Below are 9382 nucleotides of genomic sequence, written 5' to 3'. Positions count from 1 at the left end.
GCACGGTCTGTGGGCTTGACGTCATACAGCCTGGCATAGAAGAATTTGCTGATCCTCAGCGTGTTAGGCTGCAAAAACGTCACAGAACCGTCTTCTTCCTTTAGGCTGGTGATCACAGAGCTCCCCCTGTGTACCTTTTGGAAGAAGAAGCACGAACACGTCTCATCCTGCTCGACGGAGCGGACTCTGGAGCGGAAAATGATTTTGGAGGACTCTGAGGCAAAGAGCGAGGCTTGCTGGCCCTTCACCTCTTGGAGTTCCTCCGCGACATCGACCCCCATCAACTGCAGCAGGAGCAGGTTTTGCATACTCTTCTGGAGTTGAGACAATTCCCTCTGTCTCTCTCTCGCCTCCTGAACACCTTTGACGATGAAGAACCTCTTGATGTTTTTCTTGATTGTTTCCCACCAGTGCATCGGGGAATCACAGAGGGGTTTTACGGTTCTCCAACCTTTGTAATCCCTCTTGAGTTCCTCAACGTTTTCCGGGGTTAACAGTTTCACGTTGAGCTTCCATATCCCCCTGCCAACTTTCTGGTCTTCCTGTGGGAGGCAGTCGGCCAGTAGGAGGCAGTGGTCAGAGAAGAACACCGGCGTGACGTCGGTGGATCTGACCTTGAGCGTGTGGGACACAAACAGGAAGTCTATTCTGGAACGGACGGACCTGTCTGGTCTCGACCAGGTGTATCTGCGTGGTGCTCCATCTGCAGGGTTGCTGAAGACGTCGCACAGCTTGGCATCTTTTACCACGTCCATCAGGCGTTTGGATGTGGTGTCCAGTTTGCTGTCGGCTCTGCTGGATCATCCAGCCGCATCAACGATGCAGTTGAAATCACCGCCCAGAACGACCGGTCTAGACATCGCCAGCAGCAGTGGGAGCTGGAGGAGGGCCAGCCGCTCGCTTCTGAGAGGCGAGGCATACACGTTAATTAGCCTTAGAGGAACATTTTTATGCAATACATCTGCTACGAGGAGGCGGCCACCCACCACCTCCTTAACTTCGGTGATGGCGAAGTGGCCTCCCCGCCGCAGAATGCCCAGGCCGGAGGAATGGCAATCGTTGCCTCCTGACCAAATGGATGGTCCATGGGACCACCATTGCAACCACTGCCAGTAACTGCTGAAGTCCTGCAAGAATAGCAGGTCTGCCTTGACCTTGGCAAGGTACCCCAAGGTGGAAACACATCGCGTAGTTGACTTAATGCTACGCACGTTAATGGATGCAATCTTTAAACCCATTTTTAAATTGGTGGTTACCGTCCAAAAATTACATTTAGATCACACAGTCCTTTGGCCCTGTGGCCTGCTCCCGTATACATAGGTTAACTTTAAACTTTTCTACTGCACCTTGGCTGAGCAGTGACACACGTTTCGTGATTCCAGTGTCACTGGTGTCCGTGTGTGTGTGTGACAAAAGCCAGTTCCATCTCTTTATACCTAAAAAGCCTTTGAACTCTTATTTATTTGCATTTAGACAATCACAGCTAACTGCTTTCTGAATTACTTTACACAAAACAGATTATTTAACATACAGATGTCATCAAATAGTAACAGGGTATTCAAATACAGACATCGTTTAACATACAGATGATGTCATCAAATAGTAACAAGGTACACTCAGATACTTAACATCATTTAACATACAGACAATGACCAGCTATTCATTATCCCAAAGTCAAGTCTCACTGCCATAAATTGACTCCCACCATGAAGTACTGTAAACATCCAGGTGATCAGAAAGTCTCATTTGCATGGCTAGGTGGCTCTGATCGTCCAGCAGCCTCTTTTAATCCAATCTTCCTGTTTTTTAATCCAAACTTCAATCTTCCAACTCTCAACCTTTTCGATCTCCAGACCGCGCTGAAGCAAAGAATTCAGAAATGCGAGCCTGCACTCCCACTCTGTGCACAAAGAGCTAATGGATCTATCAAAGCCATCACCTGCAGCATGCTAATTGGCACATGCCCAATAATTGCATCGATGCTCGATGCCCAAAAAGCAAGTTTTTAAATAGAGATCTCATAAGATTTTGATCCCTAGGCTCATTAAACTAGACGGGTTGCAAGCTGCCATTCTGATCAGCAGATTTTTTTCTCCTCCTCTGCCACCACCACTAACTCGTGCTCATTAATGCTCTGAGCCTCACTCACTCCTAAATCCCCCAAGATCTGGTCGAAGCATTAGGAAGGATAGAAACATAGAAACATAGAAACATAGAAACATAGAAAATAGGTGCAGGAGTAGGCCATTCGGCCCTTCTAGCCTGCACCGCCATTCAATGAGTTCATGGCTGAACATGCAACTTCAGTACCCCATTCCTGCTTTCTCACCATACCCCTTGATTCCCCTAGTAGTAAGGACTTCATCTAACTCCTTTTTGAATATATTTAGTGAATTGGCCTCAACAACTTTCTGTGGTAGAGAATTCCACAGGTTCACCACTCTCTGGGTGAAGAAATTCCTCCTCATCTCGGTCCTAAATGGCTTCCCCCTTATCCTTAGACTGTGTCCCCTGGTTCTGGACTTCCCCAACATTGGGAACATTCTTCCTGCATCTAACCTGTCTAACCCCGTCAGAATTTTAAACGTTTCTATGAGGTCCCCTCTCATTCTTCTGAACTCCAGTGAATACAAGCCCAGTTGATCCAGTCTTTCTTGATAGGTCAGTCCCGCCATCCCGGGAATCAGTCTGGTGAACCTTCGCTGCACTCCCTCAATAGCAAGAATGTCCTTCCTCAGGTTAGGAGACCAAAACTGTACACAATACTCCAGGTGTGGCCTCACCAAGGCCCTGTACAATTGTAGCAACACCTCCCTGCCCTTGTACTCAAATCCCCTCGCTATGAACGCCAACATGCCATTTGCTTTCTTAACCGCCTGCTGTACCTGCATGCCAACCTTCAATGACTGATGTACCATGACAGCCAGGTCTCTTTGCACCTGCCCTTTTCCTAATCTGTCACCATTCAGATAATAGTCTGTCTCTCTGTTTTTACCACCAAAGTGGATAACCTCACATTTATCCACATTATACTTCATCTGCCATGCATTTGCCCACTCACCTAACCTATCCAAGTCGCTCTGCAGCCTCATAGAATACTCCTTGCAGCTCACATTGCCACCCAACTTAGTGTCATTTGCAAATTTGGAGATACTACATTTAATCCCCTCGTCTAAATCATTAATGTACAGTGTAAACAGCTGGGGCCCCAGCACAGAACCTTGCGGTACCCCACTAGTCACTGCCTGCCATTCTGAAAAGTCCCCATTTACTCCAACTCTTTGCTTCCTGTCTGACAACCAGTTCTCAATCCATGTCAGCACACTACCCCCAATCCCATTTGCTTTAACTTTGCACATTAATCTCTTGTGTGGGACCTTGTCGAAAGCCTTCTGAAAGTCCAAATATACCACATCAACTGGTTCTCCCTTGTCCACTCTACTGGAAACATCCTCAAAAAATTCCAGAAGATTTGTCAAGCATGATTTCCCTTTCACAAATCCATGCTGACTTGGACCTATCATATTACCTCTTTCCAAATGCACTGCGATGACATCCTTAATAATTGATTCCATCATTTTAACCACTACCGATGTCAGGCTGACCGGTCTGTAATTCCCTGTTTTCTCTCTCCCTCCTTTTTTAAAAAGTGGGGTTACATTGGCTACCCTCCACTCCATAGGAACTGATCCAGAGTCAATGGAATGTTGGAAAATGACTGTCAATGCATCCACTATTTCCAAGGCCACCTCCTTAAGTACTCTGGGATGCAGTCCATCAGGCCCTGGGGATTTATCGGCCTTCAATCCCATCAATTTCCCCAACACAATTTCCCGACTAATAAGGATTTCCCTCAGTTCCTCCTCCTTACTAGACCCTCCGACCCCTTTTATATCCGAACGGTTGTTTGTGTCCTCCTCAGTGAATACCGAACCAAAGTACTTGTTCAATTGGTCCGCCATTTCTTTGTTCCCCGTTATGACTTCCCCTGATTCTGACTGCAGGGGACCTACGTTTGTCTTTACTAACCTTTTTCTCTTTACATATCTAGAGAAACTTTTGCAATCCGTCTTAATGTTCCCTGCAAGCTTCTTCTCGTACTCCATTTTCCCTGCCCTAATCAAACCCTTTGTCCTCCTCTGCTGAGTTCTAAATTTCTCCCAGTCCCCGGGTTCTCTGCTATTTCTGGCCAATTTGTATGCCACTTCCTTGGCTTTAATGCTATCCCTGATTTCCCTTGAGAGCCACGGTTGAGCCACCTTCCCTTTTTTATTTTTACGACAGACAGGAATGTACAATTGTTGCAGTTCATCCACGCGGTCTCTAAATGTCTGCCATTGCCCATCCACAGTCAACCCCTTCAGTATCATTCGCCAATCTATCCTAGCCAATTCACGCCTCATACCTTCAAAGTTACCCTTCTTTAAGTTCTGGACCATGGTCTCTGAATTAACTATTTCATTCTCCAACCTAATGCAGAATTCCACCATATTATGGTCACTCTTCCCCAAGGGGCCTCGCACAACGAGATTGCTAATTAATCCTCTCTCATTACACAACACCCAGTCTAAGATGGCCTCCCCCCTAGTTGGTTCCTCGACATATTGGTCTAAAAAAACATCCCTTATGCACTCCAGGAAATCCTCCTCTACCGTATTGCTTCCAGTTTGGTTAACCCAATCTATGTGCATATTAAAGTCACCCATTATAACTGCTGCACCTTTATTGCACACACCCCTAATTTCATGTTTGATGCCCTCCCCAACATCACTACTACTGTTTGGAGGTCTGTACACAACTCCCACTAACGTTTTTTGTCCTTTGGTATTCTGCAGCTCTACCCATATAGATTCCACATCATCCAAGCTAATGTCCTTCCAAACTATTGCCTTAATTTGCTCCTTAACCAGCAATGCTACCCCACCTCCTTTTCCTTTTATTCTATCTTTCCTGAATGTTGAATACCCCTGGATGTTGAGTTCCCAGCCCTGATCATCCTGGAGCCACGTCTCCGTAATCCCAATCACATCATATTTGTTAACATCTATTTGCACAGTTAATTCATCCACTTTATTGCGGATACTCCTTGCATTAAGACACAAAGCCTTCAGGCTTGTTCTTTTAACACCCTTTGTCCTTTTAGAATTTTGCTGTACAGTGGCCCTTTTTGTTCTTTGCCTTGGGTTTCTCTGCCCTCCACTTTTCCTCATCTCCTTTCTGTCTTTTGCTTTTGCCTCCTTTTTGTTTCCCTCTGTCTCCCTGCATTGGTTCCCATCCCCCTGCCATATCAGTTTAAATCCTCCCCAACAGCACTAGCAAACACTCTCCCTAGGACATTGGTTCCGGTCCTGCCCAGGTGCAGACCGTCCGGTTTGTACTGATCCCACCTCCCCCAGAACCGGTTCCAATGCCCCAGGAATTTGAATCCCTCCCTGTTGCACCACTGCTCAAGCCACGTATTCATCTGCACTATCCTGCGATTCCTACTCTGACTATCACGTGGCACTGGTAGCAATCCTGAGATTACTACTTTTGAGGTCCTATTTTTTAATTTAGCTCCTAGCTCCTTAAATTCTTTTCGTAGGACCTCATCCCTTTTTTTACCTATGTCGTTGGTACCAATGTGCACCACGACAACTGGCTGTTCTCCCTCCCTTTTTAGAATGTCCTGCACCCGCTCCGAGACATCCTTGACCCTTGCACCAGGATAGAGTGAGTTATGCTTGTGATGTGCTGACATCACTAGATACATTGTGCCCTGGCTCATCTTCCTCTTGAACATGGAGAGAACCAGAAGAGGAACAAAGGCCAGAAATAGCAGTGAACCCGGGGACTGGGAGACATTTAGGACTCAGTAGAGGAGGACAAAGGGTTTGATTAGGGCAGGGAAAATAGAGTACGAGAGGAAGCTTGCAGGGAACATTAAGACGGACTGCAAAAGTTTCTATAGATATGTAAAGAGAAAAAGGTTAGTAAAGACAAACGTAGGTCCCTTGCAGTCAGAATCAGGGGAAGTCATAACGGGGAACAAAGAAATGGCAGACCAATTGAACAAGTACTTTGGTTCGGTATTCACTAAGGAGGACACAAACAACCTTCCGGATATAAAAGAGGTCAGAAGGTCTAGTAAGAAGGAGGAACTGAGAGAAATCCTTATTAGTCGGGAAATTGTGTTGGGGAAATTCTTGGGATTGAAGGCCGATAAATCCCCAGGGCCTGATGGACTGCATCCCAGAGTACTTAAGGAGGTGGACTTGGAAATAGCGGATGCATTGACAGTCATTTTCCAACATTCCATTGACTCTGGATCAGTTCCTATGGAGTGGAGGGTAGCCAATGTAACCCCACTTTTTAAAAAAGGAGGGAGAGAGAAAACAGGGAATTATAGACCGGTCAGCCTGACATCGATAGTGGGTAAAATGATGGAATCATTTATTAAGGACGTCATAGCAGCGTATTTGGAAAGAGGTGACATGATAGGTCCAAGTCAGCATGGATTTGTGAAAGGGAAATCATGCTTGACAAATCTTCTGGAATTTTTTGAGGATGTTTCCAGTAGAGTGGACAAGGGAGAACCAGTTGATGTGGTGTATTTGGACTTTCAGCAGGCTTTCGACAAGGTCCCACACAAGAAATTAATATGCAAAGTTAAAGCACATGGGATTGGGGGTAGTGTGCTGACGTGGATTGAGAACTGGTTGGCAGAATGACACTAAATTGGGTGGCAGTGTGAGCTGCGAGGAGGATGCTATGAGGCTGCAGAGTGACTTGGATAGGTTAGGTGAGTGGGCAAATGCATGGCAGATGAAGTATAATGTGGATAAATGTGAGGTTATCCACTTTGGTGGTAAAAACAGAGAGACAGACTATTATCTGAATGGTGACAGATTAGGAAAAGGGGAGGTGCAACAAGACCTGGCTGTCATGGTACATCAGTCATTGAAGGTTGGCATGCAGATACAGCAGGCGGTTAAGAAAGCAAATGGCATGTTGGCCTTCATAGCGAGGGGATTTGAGTACAGGGGCAGGGAGGTGTTACTACAGTTGTACAGGGCCTTGGTGAGGCCACACCTGGAGTATTGTGTACAGTTTTGGTCTCCTAACTTGAGGAAGGACATTCTTGCTATTGAGGGAGTGCAGCGAAGGTTCACCAGACTGATTCTCGGGATGGCGGGACTAACATATCAAGAAAGACTGGATCAACTGGGCTTGTATTCTCTGGAGTTCAGAAGAATGAGAGGGGATCTCATAGAAACGTTTAAAATTCTGATGGGTTTAGACAGGTTAGATGCAGGAAGAATGTTCCCAATGTTGGGGAAGTCCAGAACCATGGGTCACAGTCTAAGGATAAGGGGTAAGCCATTGAGGACCGAGATGAGGAGAAACTTCTTCACCCAGAGAGTGGTGAACCTGTGGAATTCTCTACCACAGAAAGTTGTTGAGGCCAATTCACTAAATATATTCAAAAAAGAGTTCGATGTAGTCCTTACTACTAGGGGGATCAAGGGGTATGGCGAGAAAGCAGGAATGGGGTACTGAAGTTGCATGTTCAGCCATGAACTCATTGAATGGTGGTGCAGGCTCGAAGGGCCGAATGGCCTACTCCTGCACCTATTTTCTATGTTTCTATGTTACAATGGTGTCTTTATAAGCAATAGAGGTTACAATGGTGGTTACAACAATGCGTCTTTATCAGCAACCTTCCATTAAAGAGACAATTTTGCAAGCTGTGACTCCCAATATGAAGCCTTCCATCGTGGAAACCCGTTAGACATGAGCCCTACAACACTGTAAGGTTGATTCTGTTACATACATCAGTAACAAATTCAGCCACATAATGGCCCAGAATTTGCGGTCGCTGCATTCGGTACTGGCCCTAAAGTACGCTCCGCCCAAAGATCTCGCAATCCCTGTGTCGAGAACTCCAGGTTTACGACCTTCTGTTCAATTCAACAGACTGAAGTGGGGATTCCCTTGTTTGAACTGCTGTGACGTCAACAGGCTATCTAAGCAGCCAATCAAAAGGCAGAATTCTCACAGTCAGCGAACAAGGAAGTGGGTAAGCTCTTTAGTTAAAGAGAGTAAAAGAGAGATTGGGATTCTCACATGGGGAAAAGGTAAACCTGAAATAAGGATGGACAAACTTAAAAAATGAATTACATTTTTGGGGGTAAAGTTTCTTACAAATTTTTATTTTTTATTAAAATGGACAAATTTCACACTGCACAAAATTAAGATGCGTTTTCCAGGCCCTTAACATTTGTTTGCAGTCAATAAGCTGCTAAAACCCCAGTTCCAACTAATCCCTTTGGGTCTAACTTTTAGTGGGGAATTTGAGAGCGTACTTTCTGCGATAGAGCCGAAGTTTCAACGGTTTAGCTGATTTCACAGATTGCCGGCTCTGTGGGGTGAGGGTGGTGGGGTGGGGGGTGGGGGGGAGATGGGATGGATGGTGGAGCTGTTTCGGAGCTGCCAATGACTGACTGAAAATTTGGGATTTCCGCAAGTATCTGCGCCAAATCCTGAGGTTGCGGTCAGTTTCAAAAACACAATGCCGGCAACACTGCCGGTTCGGCGTCAGCCTGACCGCAAATTCCGGGCCAATATTACAGTGTTCATGTCTAGTGAGGCTCCACCCTGGAAGCCTTGCCTCAGAACAGTACTGTTGTAGTTATCAATATAAAGAATGATATGGTAAAGTGGTTCAGTAGATGCTTGGGTCCAGATGAGTGAGTGAGAGGATAGAAGTAGAGGAAAGGGTTAGGTTAAAACTAAACTACAGCTTGCAAGATTCTTCCAACTTTTCCATCGCTGACATTCTCTGCAAATTCTCCTCCCGGGATTGACAAGGCTTTGTCCTCATACGGGGTTAATTGTCGTACGTTTGGGTGTTATCCTCCTCCTCATGGTCTCACTCATTTGTTATAGGCTATCTTCTCCTGTAAGTAAGAAGCTTCTATTGTCACGATGAAGGGGATTGACAGAGGTAGTTTCCCTTGGCTGGGGTGTCTAGAACTAGGGGGCACAGTCTCAGGACAAGGGGTCGGCCATTTAGGACAAAGATGAGGAGGAATTTCTTCACTCGGAGGATTGTGAATCTTTGGAATTCTCTGCCCCCAAGGACTGTGGATGTTGAGTCTCTGAATATATTCAAGGCCGAGATAGATAGATTTTGGAGTCTAGGGGAATCAAGGGATATGGCTGTAAAGTCCTTACTCTACAGTATGAAACCACATGAGGCACATTCTGGGGACAAGGTCACTCTGTGACCTGAACTCTTTATTCACGGGACTCCAAAGACGATGACTCTGTGTGGGACCTCCCTTTTTATACCTGTGTGATCAAGTAAGGAGTGTCTCCCACAAGTTCACCCCTTGTGGTC

Source organism: Pristiophorus japonicus, chromosome 11 (assembly GCF_044704955.1).
Source record: "Pristiophorus japonicus isolate sPriJap1 chromosome 11, sPriJap1.hap1, whole genome shotgun sequence".
Classification (NCBI taxonomy): Eukaryota; Metazoa; Chordata; class Chondrichthyes; family Pristiophoridae; genus Pristiophorus; species Pristiophorus japonicus.
The sequence above is the reverse complement of the archived record's forward strand: the minus strand, read 5'-3'. Positions refer to the sequence as shown.